Genomic DNA, 15074 nt, shown 5'->3' with positions numbered 1-15074 from the left:
GTCGGGCTTCAAACACAGATCTGTCTGACTTCAGTGCTCACACTCACACCAGATTGCCGAACTGGTTGATCCCTGCATTTTGACGAGACAGGCACTCAGCCCAGGAAGAGGGGGCTAGTAGGAACAGAGCAAGGCACAGATCCCAGCCTCCTGGGATGTGGCCTGGGATTCCATCCATCCATCCATCCATCCATCCATCCATCCATCCATCCATCCATATTTCTGTTCATCCATTTATCTATTCACCAATCCATTCATCCATCTATACTTTTGTCCATCAACCTATCCATCCATTCATCTATATTTTTGTCCATCCATCTATCCATCCATTCATCTACATTTTTGTCCATCCGTCCATTCATCCAGTCAGTCAGCCTCCTATCCACGAACATGTTTGTCTGTCTGGCTGTGTACTGGGAACCTGTGCATGGGCCACAAGCAAAAGTTTTCCCTGTAGCTCATGGGGCTGGCAATGAGGCTGACCCTTTGGCTCACCTCCCTGCCACATTCCACACTCCAGAGCCCACCAGGCAGCCTCACCCACCACATGCCCATCGGAACGACACATCCTGGGACTTCTTGTCATTTCCTGTCCAAGATTCCATTATGAGGTGCGATTGCTGAAGTATTAGACAGATAACGGATCAGTCCGAGCCCCGCCTGGCGCACCGGGCAGCTGCCGGGTTTTTCCCATTAGCCACAGGGCTTGACGGACAGTAATGGATTTCATACTGATGCTGGAGCCTGCGGCGGATAATTCCGTGATAACAGTTTATCACCCACTGACGGGAGGTAATGGGTAATCACCAGGAAGAAAGCAAACCCATCAGGGAGCCCTGGCCTCCGCCCAGCCTGGCTCTACCTTTGTTGTGCCAACTGCCACTTTCCAACTCGAGGGCCAACTCCCGTCTGTGTCCTGAAGGATGGCAGAGCTGCTGGTCCACTGCACATGTATGTGTCCAGGCCAAGCCTGGCTGGGGTGCCCAAGGACTGTTTGCAAAGACTCTCACAAGAGATTCTTTTTTCTCTTTCAGCAAGCCCCAGCCACCTTCCTTTCCACTGAGACTTGCAGCAAACTTGGGAGAAGACGAAGTGAGGGTTTCAAGGACAAAGCAACCAGTACATCCTCTAGTCCAGTCCTCCTATGCACAGCCCCAGGCTCCAGGCCAGGATATCAGAGGGAGACTTTGGCTACAGTGTGTGTGCCCCGGCTGTGTTCTCTGCATCCTAGAAAGCACTCACTGGATCCAGGGTGGTGATGACCCCCTGCCACCACCTTCCGTCTCCTTGGGGGGTCCCCTGCCCCCATCCTCACCTTCATAAACACTTGAGTATGCCATCTGTCCCTCACCAGGACTTCCCCAATAGACACTGTCTCTTCCAAATCTGCAGAAAAAAATAAAATAAAATGAATGGATACAATTTCCTCCCATTTCAGAATGGTCCCCTTTTTAATTTTGTTTTAAACATCCAGGTCCTCCTTGTCTCTCACTGCTCAGAGAGAATAAAACAAATCAATGAGCACCAAATGATGATTAGTGAGAAAATTACATTGGGCTCTTCTTGTTCACTTCTGCCTGGGGTTTCCATGAACTTGTGTCCTTGGGCACGACTGGGATTTCCCAGTTTTTTAGAGGGTGTACATCTCATTAAATTGAACATTTCTAAGTCACTTCAACTAAAAATTCCCGAATTATAACCCCAGTTTCCTTTGCAGAATTTGTATCATTGGAATTTTAGCAGTTTCTGTGGGTTCCCAAGACCCTCCCCACAAAGAACCAGGTCTAGAATCTCAGATCTGGGCATGGGGGCACGGAAGTGCTGCAGTCATTGGCTGTAGACAAGAAGCTCCCTTCTAAAGACCAAAGGAGGGCCCAGGAAGTGCTGCCTATGCTCAGGGGATGTGAGGAGCCTGGGCCCAGGGGATGGGTGCTCACAGGCAGGTGCAGCTGCACTGGCCTTGAAGGATGGATAGAAAGGAGGCCTCTTTGTTGAGGGCACCATGGGAGCTTATTAAATATGGATTATGTGCCAAACACCTTTTCAAGTCCTCTACAAACCGTGCCTAATTTAATCCTGACACCATTCTAGGAAGGGAGTTCTAATGATCAATATCACCCCTTTTTCACAGATGAGGAAACTGAGGCACAGTGATGTTAGCTAACTGCCCTCAGTCATACAGCTAATCAGCAGAGGAGCCAGGACTCAAAGCCAGGCAGTCTGGGTCCAGAACCTGTGTCCTAACCACGACACTATGCTGCTTCTCCCAAGCAGCCGTGGCCACTTGAGGCCCTGCTGGGACATTCACAGCCCTGACCAGACTGTGGGCCCGGCTTCCTCTTAACAGTAGAGTTTTTCAGGGAGTGCTGGCTGGAGCTGCCTTGTTCGGCTTCCAAGAGCTGACTGCACACTTCCCCACCCAATTCTGTGTTCAGTGATGTCAGGTAAGCAGCTTCAAATCAGCCATGGTGAGCAGGCATGTTTGCTTAGATGAGCAAACACCACAAAGCAGGGCTTTTCCCCCTCTGGAGAGCCGGCTGTTACCTGTTTGCCAGCACAGCACCAGTTCCTGGGGCTGGGGAGATGACAGATTCTGTGCAGGTCAGTGAACACACAAAGGAAGGAGTGGGTAAATGTGTTGGCCCCAAGCTCAGTCAGGACTGTCTTTATTCATCACGGAGGTAACGCTTGAGCCAAAATCTCATTCAGTTATGCACTCATTCACTCACTCGCTCATTCAACATGTTTATTTAGCACCAAGGTGGGCACCGAGAAGACAGAGACAGGTGCAAGGGGAGCCTCAGACCTGGGAACAGGCAGTAGCCATGCAGCCTGCTCCGTGGGCTGTGGTGGGTGAGGACAAGGAGGTGCTCCCCCGGGAGGTGCTCCCCCGGGAGGTGCCCAGGAGGGCAAGGTGTCTGGGGCAGCATTCCAGGCAGAGAGGCCTTTGATCTCCACACTGCAGACAATGCAGTCTCTTTCCATGTAAATCTGATCATGCCCCTGCCTGGAGCCTGGAAGAGCTTCCCATTGTTCTTGGGTTCAAAGACTGAGATGGACTGGATGCTGAGGAAGCCCAGCCTCCTGCCCACCCCCGCACCGCTTCCTCTTGGCCTCACCCCATTTCCCATTCCCAAACACACAGGCCTTCTCCTGGGTGTGCAAGGGTACCAGGCTTCCTCGCCTTAGGGCAAGTGCCCAGTGTTCCCTTTGCTTGGAATGTCATGTGTGCACACACGCACATGCACGCAATACACACTTGCGAGCACACACACACTCTCTCTCTCTCAACTCATTCCCCCTCACCTGGCTGACTCCCCATCGCCCTTCAAATCTCAACTCAAATGCCATTTCCTCTGGAGCCTCCTCTGACCCTTCTATGTTCCCCACCCCTGCCAGCCACACTGAGCCCCCACATGCTCCCAACGCTGTACTCTATGAACACACTGCAGAGTCTGGGACTGAACATCCGTTTGTGTGATTATTTGGCCAATATCTATCACCCATTCCTAAACCAAAAGTTCCAGAGGGCAGAGCCTTTGTCTCCTTTGTGCCTAGAACAGTGCCCAGCCACAGTAGGTGCTCCATAATTATTAGACAGATGAATGAAGGGATGCAGTGGCACACACAGGCACAGGTAAAAGCATGAGATGTGTGAAGGAACTTCAGGTGGCTCCCTGCAGCTGGAGCCCGCTGCACAGTGAGGAGAAGTAGAGGGGAGGCTGTGGAAGGAGGGGCTCAGGTCCATCCTTCCTAGGGGACAGGCAGAGTGAATCCTCACACCTGCTCCTGTTCTTTAACTCTTGAGGGCCCAGCACAATGAGGAGGAGGATTGGGACAGACAGACAGACAAGGGCTAGCCCAACTGCCTTGGAGAGGCCAGTAGCTGAGCTGGAGGAAGGCCACCACCCCCTCCCCCAACCCGTCCCCACCCCTGCTGGGCTGAGCACCAAGACTAATTAAACTGGATTTGCTCAGCCAGGCCCTGGAGGGGGCAGCTCCGAGCACTCCAGATGGGCTCTGTTTGTCAATTTGAAAACTAATCTCTGACTATTTAAACAGCAGCTTATCTGGGCCCAGACCAGGATTAGCATTTGGCACCTTGGCTGAAGAGGGTGGGTGGCACTCCCCAGGTGTTAGGAAAGGATTTGAGGGCGAATTTCTTTCTAGAAAGAAGAGCTCAGAGCTTCTGCTCCCAGCCCACCAGCCCTGAAGGCAACCCCAAGACTGACCAGTAACTTGCTCAGCAGGGGCCTCTCCCCCAGCTTTCCTTACCTCCGGGGTACACCCCTGTCCTGGAGCCACCAGAAGCTGGAAAAATCAAGAAAAGATTCTTCCCTGGACCTTCTGGAAAGGATAGAGCCCTGCAGACACCTAAATGCTGGAGCTGTGCCTTCTGGAACTATGACAGAATAGATTTTTTTCTTAAGCCAGCAGTTTAGAGTAATTTGTGATGCCAGCTCTAGGAAATAAACTCAAGCCCTCTACTAGTCCTGACCTCAGAACCAGCTAGGTGACAACCAGGGAAGAGTGATGTCTCAGAAGCAAGCAGAGATGTCTGGGGCTCAGGCCTTGGGCTTCTCTCTCCACTCTCTCTCCCTGGATAAGCTCATCAAGGACAAAGCAGTGCTAGATGCCTTCTGTAAACTGAGGATGCACGAATGTGGGTCTCCAGCCATACCCCTGTCTCCCAACGCGAAATTCACATATACAACTCCCTGCTAGGCATTCCATTGGCCTGAGAGGCACCCCAAATTGTATACAACCTAAATGAAACTCAGGCTTCCCTTGAGACCCATCTCCTCTCCCACCTCCGCATCTCACTAAGCAGCACCCAGCAGCTCAGGCCAAAGCCATTGCCTGCTTTCCCTCATGCCTCATATCCAGGTCCTTGGCAAATCCCACTGGTTCGACCTTGAAACTGTATCCAAAAACCAACCCCTTCCCCACTATGATTGCTCCTGTCCCAGCCCCAGCAACCATCATCTGCCTGGACGGCTGGCGTGGCTTTCAGCTTCCACACTCCACCCGCTGTCCACCACCCACGGCAGCCAGCGGGAGCCTGCTAAAGCGTGACTCAGACTGCGCCACCCCCTTCTTAAAAAGCCTTCAGTACTGCAATGAACATACGCATGCACGTATCCTTATAACAGAATGATTTATATTCCTTTGGGTATACAGCCAGTAATGGAATTGCCGGGTCAAATGATATTTCTGCCTCTGGGTCTTTGAGGAATCGCCACACTGTCTACCGCAATGGTTGAACGAATTTACACTCTTACCCATAGTGTAATAGCGTTCCTATTTCTCTGCAGCTTTTCTCTGCCAGCACCTGTTGTTTCTTGACTTTTTAATAATCTCCATTCTGACTGGCGTGAGATGCTATCTCATTGTGGATGTGATTTGCATTTCTCTGATGATCAGTGATGTTGAGTTTTTTTCATATGTTTGTTGGTCACATGTATGTCTTCTTTTGAGAAGTGTCTATTCATGTCCTTTGCCCACTTTTTAATGGAGTTGCTTGTTTTCTTGTAAATTTGTTCAAGGTCCCTGTAGACTCACAATAGCAATGACATGGAATCAACCCAAATGCCCATCGATGATAGACTGGATAAAGAAAACGTGGCACATATACACCAAGGAATACTATGCAGTTATTAAAAGGATCAAGATCATGTCCTTTGAACTGAGAGGCATTATCCTCAGCAAACTAACACAGGAACAGAAAACCAAACAGCGCATGTTCTCACTTATAAGTGGGAGCTGAGTGACGAGGCCACATGGACACATGGCAGGGGACACACACTGGGGCCTGTTGCATGGTGGGGAGAGAGAGCATCAGGAAGAATAGCTAATGGATGGTGGGCTTGAATACCTAGGTGACAGGATGATCTGTGCAGCAAACCACCACATGTTCAGCTATGTAACAAACCTTCACATCCTGCACATGTACCCCTGAACTTAAAATAAAAGTTGAAGAAAAAAAAAAGCCTTCAGTGGCTTCTCAAGATCCTGTATAGTTCCCTGTCCTCACTGGGACTTGAAAGGCCAGGGCTCCTGACCTGTAGCTCTGCCTGTACCTGGGCCCTCCGCTCCTTCCCTCACTCATGGCTGCCACCCAGCCTGGTGGCTCACCCCATCCCCTCCCCTGCTCCCTCTGCCTAGAATGCCACACCCCTCTCCCAGAGCGTTCCTTCCGCTCATTCAAGTTCTTTCTCAGATGTAGACTCCTCGGAGAGCTATTTTCCAACCATGCGATTGAAAACTCTTTATCACTTTCCCCAGCATCAATTCCCCCACCTCTCTGTTTCGGCTTCCTGTGTGTGTCTGTTTCTGTGTCTGCGTGTGTCTGGTCTGCGTCTGCGTGTATTTGTGTTTGGGTGTCTATATCTGTGAGTGTGTGTGTGTCTTGTGTTTGTGTCTGTGTAGGAGTGTGGGTGTGTGTGTGTTTGGGTGTCTTTCTGTGTGTGTGTATAAGTGTCTATGTTTGTGTCTGTGTGTCTGGGAGTGTCTGTGTGTATGCGTCTCTGTTTGGGCGTCTCTGTGTGTGTGTGTATGAGTGTCTTTTTTGTCTGTGTCTGTGTTTCTGAGAATGTCTGTGTGTGTGTCTGTGTCTGTCTTTGGGTGTCTATATCTGTGTGTGTGTCTGTATGAGTGTCTATGCTTGTCTGTATCTGTGTGTCTGGGAGTGTCTGTGTGAGTGTGTGTCTGTGTTTGGGTGTCTCTATCTCTCTGTGTGTGTATGAGTGTCTGTTTTTGTCTGTGTCTGTGTGTCTGGGAGTGTCTGTGTGTGTGTCTGTCTTTGGGTGTCTATATCTGTGTGTGTGTGTGTATGAGTGTCTACGTCTGTATCTGTGTGTCTGGGAGTGTCTATGTGTGCGTGTGTCTGTGTCTGGGTGTCTCTATCTGTCTGTGTGTGTATGAGTGCCTGTGTTTGTCTGTGTCTGTGTGTCTGGTAGTATCTGTGTCTGTGTGTGTGTCTGTGTTTGGATGTCTATATCTGTGTGTGTGTGTGTATGAGTGTGTATGTTTGTCTGTATCTGTGTGTCTGGGAGTGTCTATGTGTGCGTGTGTCTGTGTCTGGGTGTCTCTGTGTGTGTATGAGTGTCTGTGTTTGTCTGTGTGTGTGTGTCTGGTAGTATCTGTGTCTGTGTGTGTGTCTGTGTTTGGGTGTCTATATCTGTGTGTTTGTGTGTATGAGTGTCTATGTTTGTCTGTATCTGTGTGTCTGGGAGTGTCTGTGTGTGTGTGTGTGTGTGTCTGTGTTTGGGTGTCTCTGTGTGAGTATGAGTGTCTGTGTTTGTCTGTGTCTGTGTGTCTGGCAGTATCTGTGTGTGTGTGTGTATCTGTGTTTGGGTGTGTGTGTATAAGTGTCTGTGTTTGGGTGGCTCTGTGTGTTGTGTATAAGTGTCTGTGTTTGTGTGTCTGGAAGTGTCTATGTGTGTGTGTGTGTGTGTCTGTATCTGTGTGTCTCTGTGTGTTTGCGTTTGGGTGTCTATGTCTATGTATGTGTATCTCTGTGTGTCTATATAAGTGTGTGTCTGGGAGTGTCTATGTGTGTGTCTGCGTATGTGTGTGTTCTACCCACCTGCCTCTACCACCCAGAGATAATATAACCTCAAATTGGTCTTGTTCACCACTGGTGTCTAGAAAATTATGTGGCACATATTAGGAGCTCAAAAAATATTTGTTGAATGATTGAAGGCAGATAAGAAAGGATGTCCCTAGGCCGGGCGCAGTGGCTCACGCCTGTAATCCCAGCACTTTGGGAGGCGGAGGAGGGCAAATCATGAGGTCAGGAGTTCGAGACCAGCCTGGCCAATATAGTGAAATCCCATCTCTACTAAAAATGCAAAAAATTAGCCGGGGATGGTGGCAGGCGCCTGTAATCCTAGCTAATCGAGAGGCTGAGGCAGGAGAATCGCTTGAACCCAGGAGGCGGAGGTTGCAGTGAGCTGAGATCATACCACTGCACTGCAGCCTGGGTGGCAGTGCGAGACTCTGTCTCAAAACAAAAAAAAACTGAGAAGTGACGTTTAAGCTGTGGCCTGGAAGATGACGAGAGGATGGCAAGGCAGAGTGGGAGGGTGGAAGGAGTTTCCACGCAGGTGAAACAGCATGTGCAAAGGCCCTGGTGCCAAAACTGCCAGGCACAGTTCAGAAAAGAGCAGGCCAGGGTGGCTGGAATCCAGTGAGCTGAGCAGGACAACATGGTGTCACCCCACTTAACTAGGCCTCAGTCTTGCGGCCCTTCAGCCTCCTGTGCTGGCCAGAGGTGGTCCTGAGGCTGCCCCATCTGCCCTCACTCATGAGGCCCTCCTGACCCTTGGGCCTGCAGCCTCTGTTTACTACTAAGACCAGGGGACCAGGGTTTGCCAGGTGGGTATCAGCAACTCCCTAACCTGGGTCAGGTCCAACTACCATGGTTTCCCATGAGTCAGATCTGGGCCTTCCTATCCCTCCTCTGTGTGTAAACAGAGCCTCACACACTGTCCCACCATGCAGGGTGAGGTCAGCGGCCTCAGTAGAAAGCCCAGGTCCTCTCTGCTGAAGCATCTCCAGTGGCAGTCACTTCCTCCACGTATGACTTTGCCTCTCTGGGCCTCAGTTTCCCCATGTATACAGTGATGAGTTGGGACCTTCCAGCCAAGACAGCCAAGTTCTAAGCATTTTCCCCAGAGTAGAAAGGTATTATCATTACCAAGGCCTGAATACCCAGCCCGAGTTTCAGGACCCTCACCAACACTGGGGCTCTTCTGTTACAAATGACAGAAACTCCAACCCAAACTAGCTCAAACAAATAGATTATACATTGCTTCATGTGACTGGAAAGTTGGGTATACCTAATCACATATGGCTTGATCCCAGTCTCAAACAACTGTCCAGATTTTCTCTCTCTCTCTCTCTCTCTCTCTCTCTCTGTCTTTCTCTCTCTCTCTCTCCCTCTCCTCCCTCTCTCTCTCCCTCTCCCTCTCCCTTTCTCTATTTCTCTTTCTCCTATTCCCTCTCCCTCTTCCCTTTCTCTCCCTCTATTTCTCCTTCTCAGTTCCACTTTCTCACTCCCCTCCCAGGCCTCTTATGGTTTCAAGATAGCTACGGCACTTCAACCTCCATGTCTTCCCAGATAAACAGAAGTGTGGCCAGAGAAGAAGGTTAGGAAGAAAAGCAGGAAATGCTGAGGGGTGAGGCTTCAGAGTAGGCAAGATCAGCTCCTGCAGGACTTCAGCCTGAGGGCAATGGGGAGCCATGGGGAGTTTTCAGCAGGGGCATGATGGCCCGACCACATTGGAGTCTCCCCAGGCTGGCAAGACTGTGCTGCCTTAGTGCCCCCATCAGCGCTGACTCTGGTGGACCCTAACTACTTCCCACCTCCATTGCCAGCATTCACTTGTGGATTTCTCCTCTGAGCCACTGTGCTGCCCTGTGGGTCGGCCTCATCCCCTGCCAGGGCCCCCATGCCAATCCAGGGCAGAGCTGCCAGGCAGGCTGGAGGCTTGTCGCATAGGCATGGAAGGTAAGAAAAAAGGGGAGAGAAGGAGGCTGCTAGGGAGAGGGGCGCAGAGGGCCAGACAGTTCGACCCTGCTGGCCAAGCTCAGGGCTCTGAAGGCTGATGAGCAGAGGAATGACTAGCCGCTGGGTTTTCTGAAGTGAAGAGGAATCACAGGGAAAAGAGAAAGCTCCTAAGGGAAGGTAGAGATGCATGTAGGGAGTGGGTTAAACACCAGGGCTTGGGAAGCAGACAGACTTGGTCTCTGTGGTAGATTTAAGACTGCAATAAATTCTTTGACAAGCCTCTCACTGGGAGGTGAGGTCTGTTCCTCCTCCTTGCATTAGCGTGAGCGCTGTCATGACTTTGAGCCACAGAACATGTTGGAAGTGATGCTGTGCCAGTTTCCAGGCTCAGGCCTTAAGGGACTAGCAGCTTTCACTTCCTGCCTCTGAGAACAGTCACTCTTAGATCTTGAGTGACCACATAAGACATCCCATGACTCTGTTTGGAGAGACCACATGGGGATGTCCTGAGACTATAAGGAGAAGGAGAGAGACATAGCTGGGCTCACCAAGACACCAGCCACATGAGAAAAGTTGTCTTGGACCCTCCAGACCAGTCCAGCAATCAGCTGAGTACCACCGGGGACCCCAGTCAATGCGGCATGGAGCAGAAGAGCCACTCAGCTGAGCCCTGCCTGAATTTCTCACCCACAGCATGGTGAGATATAACAAAATGGCCCTTGTTTTAAGTAAGTTTGCAGGAGTTTGTTACCCAGCAGTAAGTATCCAGAACAACCCTACCAGTTTTGTGAACTTGGGTAAGTGACAATCATTTATAAAATGAGGAGGCTACTTGTAGGCTTATGATAATCATCAAAGAAAGTGATGAAGGTAAAGCAGTCAGCACAGTGTCTGACACAGAGTTAAAACCTGGTAAGTTATAACTCTCACTGTTTTTATTGTTGTTATCACTGTGAAAGGATGCAGGGACAGAACCACCAGCAGGAAACAATTGCAAGTTTGGACTGAGTTGACAGTCTCAATCTAATGGTGTCATTTGCACATGAGAAAAGCACAGGAAGTAAACTGCCTGGGTTTGTATCCTGGCTCTACTACCTCTTACCTATGTAAACTTCATCCATTTATAACCTTCTCTGGTCTTCAGTTTCTTCGTTGGTAAAATAAGGATAACTGTATCTACCTCATAGGACAGCTGGGAGGATAAAATGACGTATTACATGTAAAGCTTTCAGAACTGTGCCTGACGTGAGTAAAGGCTCTATAAATGTCAGCTGTTATTATTTGTGTTATAGATATTTTAATTATCTAGGATGAGGATAGCCTGGGTCTCCCAGACTAGAGGAAGGGAAAAATAATCACCAGGAAGGAAAGCAAAAAGCTCTCCTGCTGAAAAAATCTAATGAGTTCCACTGCCCCACATGGGTGTTTCAAGAGACTATACCTGTAATGGGGAGCTCCTGGTGCTGTGGGGTGCAGATCCTATGCCTCTATGTTGCAACAGAGGTGCAAGATCTTACCCTTTGAACAAGCCAAGATGAGAGTTTGGAGGAGACCTCCTTGAGCTCTTAAAATGTCACTAGTTGTGACACCTTTGGGAACTTCTCTTTATAACTACCCCAGCCTGCCTCACAGGAGATGGGGAGAGAATTTATATTTACCCAGCAACATAGGGGATGTTGTGGTACGCTCCCCAGATCCCATCTTCAGAAACAAGATACTCATTCCCCCAACTGCCTGAAGTGTTGGCAACTGATGGCTCACAGCTGAGTCCCTCTCCAGGAATTGCCCTCAGCCAAATAAAGTTAAATTCCCTCCTTCAAGGCAGCTCGCATCCACTGAGACATAAAAGTCCAGCCCCTTTGCCACAAGCAGGACACCTCTGCAGGGTAGGGTAACCAATTCATCCCAGTTTCCCTAGGACTTTTCCAGTTTTAGCACAAAAAGTCCTGCATCCCAGGAATCCTCTCAGTCCTGGGAAAACTGGGCCAGCTGGTCACTATTGCAGATGCATCCCAGCTCCAGAGTTCCTGTAGGGCTAAGGCCTTTGTTGCAACTGAACCACCACTGAACTCTTTCCTCTGCCCAATCCTACTTCCTTCCCTCCTCTATACCCTGCAGCAAACTTCCTGGGACCTCCATCTCAAGAGTGTGCCACCCTGGGAATCTGACTTAAGCAAATACCTCTTCTGTGCCAGGCACCATGCTGGCCCATGCCTTGCCCTGTTCAGTCCTCATCCACAACACTGGAGGTGGGCATGGCTGTTCCCTTGAGAAAACTGAGACTCATAGATACTAAGTAACTTGTTCAAGTCCACATGGCAAGTTCAAATCCTTCCCATAGCCACAGAAGACCCAACGCCTTTGCAATCTTTGAAAATAAATCACGCTGCCTTGGGACTAAATTCTCTCTTTAGGCCCTTTGACCCAAGACGGGTGAGCAAAGCAAGAATTTGCACCTGGCATACAGAAAAGAGCAATGGCATGTGCCTGCTGTTACTTGCAGGGGGTGGGGCTGGCTGGGGAAGGCAGTGCAGGCTGGTAGCCAACTCTGCTTACTTGCAAGGCTACTGCAAACTTAGATTCTTCTCCATGGCCTCCTGACTTATGTTTCTTTCTTCTTTTCTTTGAAGGGAAGATGATGCTCTCGGCCTTTGGCAGGAAATACACTCCCTGCTTTTCCATTTCTCTAAGGGGCAGCTGCCCTCATAGCTAGAAACAGTTACCACCAGCTGGGCACGGTGGCTCAAGCCTGTAATCCCGGCACTTTGGGAGGCCGAGACGGGCGAATCATGAGGTCAGGAGATCGAGACCGTCCTGGCTAACACAGTGAAACCCCATCTCTACTAAAAAATACAAAAAAAACTAGCCGGACGAGGTGGCAGGCGCCTGTAGTCCCAGCTACTCCAGAGGCTGAGGCAGGAGAGTGGTGTAAACCCGGGAGGCGGAGCTTGAAGTGAGCTGAGATCTGGCCACTGCACTCCAGCCTGGGCAACAGAGCGACTCCGTCTCAAATTAAAAAAAAAGAGAGAGAGAGAGAGAAACAGTTACCACCTTTATCTAACTCTCATTTCCTCTGAAGATCTAAGGCCAGCTGCTCTCAGGGGGAGAGAGAAGTACCTCTCCCTCTCCTCTTCCCCCTTCCCCACCCACTCCCCCTTGCCCTTGCCTCACACTACCTTCTTCCCTTCTCTCCTCTCCCTCTCCTTCTCCCCTCCTTCCTGCCCCGCTTCCAATCCTCCCAGACCCCTCACTGCTGCCACCCTTCTTTGCCCTTTCCTCTTTCCTCCTCTCCTCCTCTCTCCTTCCCTGGTCTCTACCCTTCCTTCCCAGATCTGTATTACGAAAGGCCACAGCGCCCTGGGAAGACTTGAGGCTTACATGTCCAAGTTCAAACACCTTGGGTTCAACCCCCAGCTCTGATTCTGCTTCAGTTTTCTCACCTATAAAACGGGGGCAAATGAGGCCTACCTCTCAGGGTTGCTGTGGAATCTGATGTGAGCATGCAGGTGGCAGGCTTGCCCTAGCATGGGACAAATGGGAGGTGCGCCATCTAATTTTATTCCGATTTCTCCAGGGGATGTATCACAGATTGGCATTTCCCCCGAAAGGGAGAAGGAGATGACCCAGAAAGCCCCCATCTTCTCATTAGCAATTTTCAATTTGCTGAGAGTGAAGCTGCCCCAGGACTCAATCCCACCCCCTCCCACCCCCTCCCAGCCCCTCCCAGCCCTTCTCCTGGGGTTGGGAGTGACGTCTGGCACCAGCTCCTCCAGCACGAGCCATCAAAGTGCCACCAGCACCATCTGGTCTGCCCACATCCTCATGCGGGATTTATTACCTATTCCCTTCCATTAGCATAAATAATATGGAGCTTGGGTTTCATGATGGTTTACATAATAAATAAAACAGGTCAATTGCCCACAAAACTAGTCTCTGTGAACAGTAACAGATTTAATTAGATTTATTTTATCCTGGGTTTTCTGGAGTGAGGCGGATGTCTCTCATGCCAAGGATAAACTTCTCCATAAACTCCTATTTCTGGAAAGGCAGCTCTCCACCCTCCAAGGAGACAAAAGGGATGAGGGAATAAAGGGGAGGGAGAGAAGGAAGACAGGCCGGAGAAAGGAGAGGCAGGAGGGGGAGAAAAAGAGACAGGTATGGTCCTGTGTTACTCTTCATCTTTCCCAGGCCACCTGGCCCCCTGGCTGCCTCGGTGCAGGCCCCCCCGTGAACCACCCCCACTGCCCCAGACCACACACACCTGCATGAGCCACTCTTACACTCACAACCCTTTACCTGGCTTCCCATTGCCCAGGATCAAGCCCAAGCCCTTGGCAAGGACCTCCTTCCCCGTTAGTTTTCTTTAACAAACCCTTGGGCGTCAGCAGATGCCATCCCTCCCCAAGGCCCATCCCCACATGGAGTCTCCAGCCTCAAAAGTCCGTCAGAAGTTACTGAATGCCCTCTCCTCTCTTGGATCTCTGACCCTCACTGGGCTGTCTCCTCTCTCTGACATTCCACCCCCAGTCATCCTTCCAGTCTCAGAGCCCAGCCTCATCTCCAGGCACCCCCATGCCCAGGGTTGGCTCCACCCCCACTGGCCTAGGTGCCCAGCCACGGTGCTTTCAGAGCACCCTGTGACCTGCCAATTCTGCTTATCCATTATCTCTGCACACACATTCTCCCACCCGGAATGAAAGCCCTCTGAGACAGTAACCAGGGGGTTCACTGTTTAACCCCTGGGCCCAGAACAGCGCCTGACTATGTAGTCACTCTTCCTCCAGAGCTCCAAGCAGCTGCTGACATGCAGCAGCTTTCAACCCGTAAAATAAATAAATCCAACAAATAAATGACTCTCTCAAGGATTTCTAGCCTTCCTTGATCCTCTACTCCAACAGGTTTCTCCTGCCATTGAGTGACTGCTGAAGATAAAATCTGAAGTATCGAGAGGGTAAGGAATGCCCCAGCTGGTAGTGGACGTCTGTGCAGTTTGCTGTGCAGCTTCTCTGGGTAGCAGCATCCTGGTTTCCCTCGGGAAGCGCATCCGCTGGTTTGGATGGGCACTCCCTCCAGGTTCCAGGAGTAGGTGCAGGACTCAGGACTCACCAACAGAGGCACTGCCTCTCCCAGCCTTGTGTCCGATGCAGGGACCCAAACTGGTCCAGTGAGACTCAGCCCAGGCCTTGTGTAGACCAAATCAAAGAGAAAGATTCTCTTTTTGTGCAGATGGCTAAGCTGGCAGGAGATAAGTCTGGAGCTTCCAGGGGTTCCAGCAGGCAGAAGAGCCTGCCTCAGAATAAGGAAATTAATTCCTTTCAGAGGAAAGCCGAGCGGAGAGATGAAGGGAGAAAAGATGAATCCCAGGGTGATGGATTGAGTCCTGGGTCCCACCTGACGGAATCCTTGTCTCTCCGCAGACTTGCCCACTCCAAGTGAGCCAATACAACCCCCACCCACACTTGCCTCGTTTAGAGAAGTCGGCTTTGGGGGGTGGCTTTTGGCCACTACAGCAAAAGAATCCTGATGGATGCGCTATCCTGGGCACAGAAATTTCACTTCT

General features: G+C 50.5%; 1 protein-coding gene across 2 annotated transcripts in view; it reads left to right on the top strand.

Annotated features, from left to right (window-relative positions):
• MRPS15 (mitochondrial ribosomal protein S15) overlaps positions 1–15074 on the top strand; it is a 602556-nt gene that overhangs the window by 287462 nt on the left and 300020 nt on the right. The gene's annotated exons all lie outside the window — the stretch shown is intronic.

This window comes from Macaca thibetana, chromosome 1 (genome assembly GCF_024542745.1).
Source record: "Macaca thibetana thibetana isolate TM-01 chromosome 1, ASM2454274v1, whole genome shotgun sequence".
Lineage (NCBI taxonomy): Eukaryota > Metazoa > Chordata > Mammalia > Primates > Cercopithecidae > Macaca > Macaca thibetana.
The sequence above is the reverse complement of the archived record's forward strand: the minus strand, read 5'-3'. Positions and strand labels throughout refer to the sequence as shown.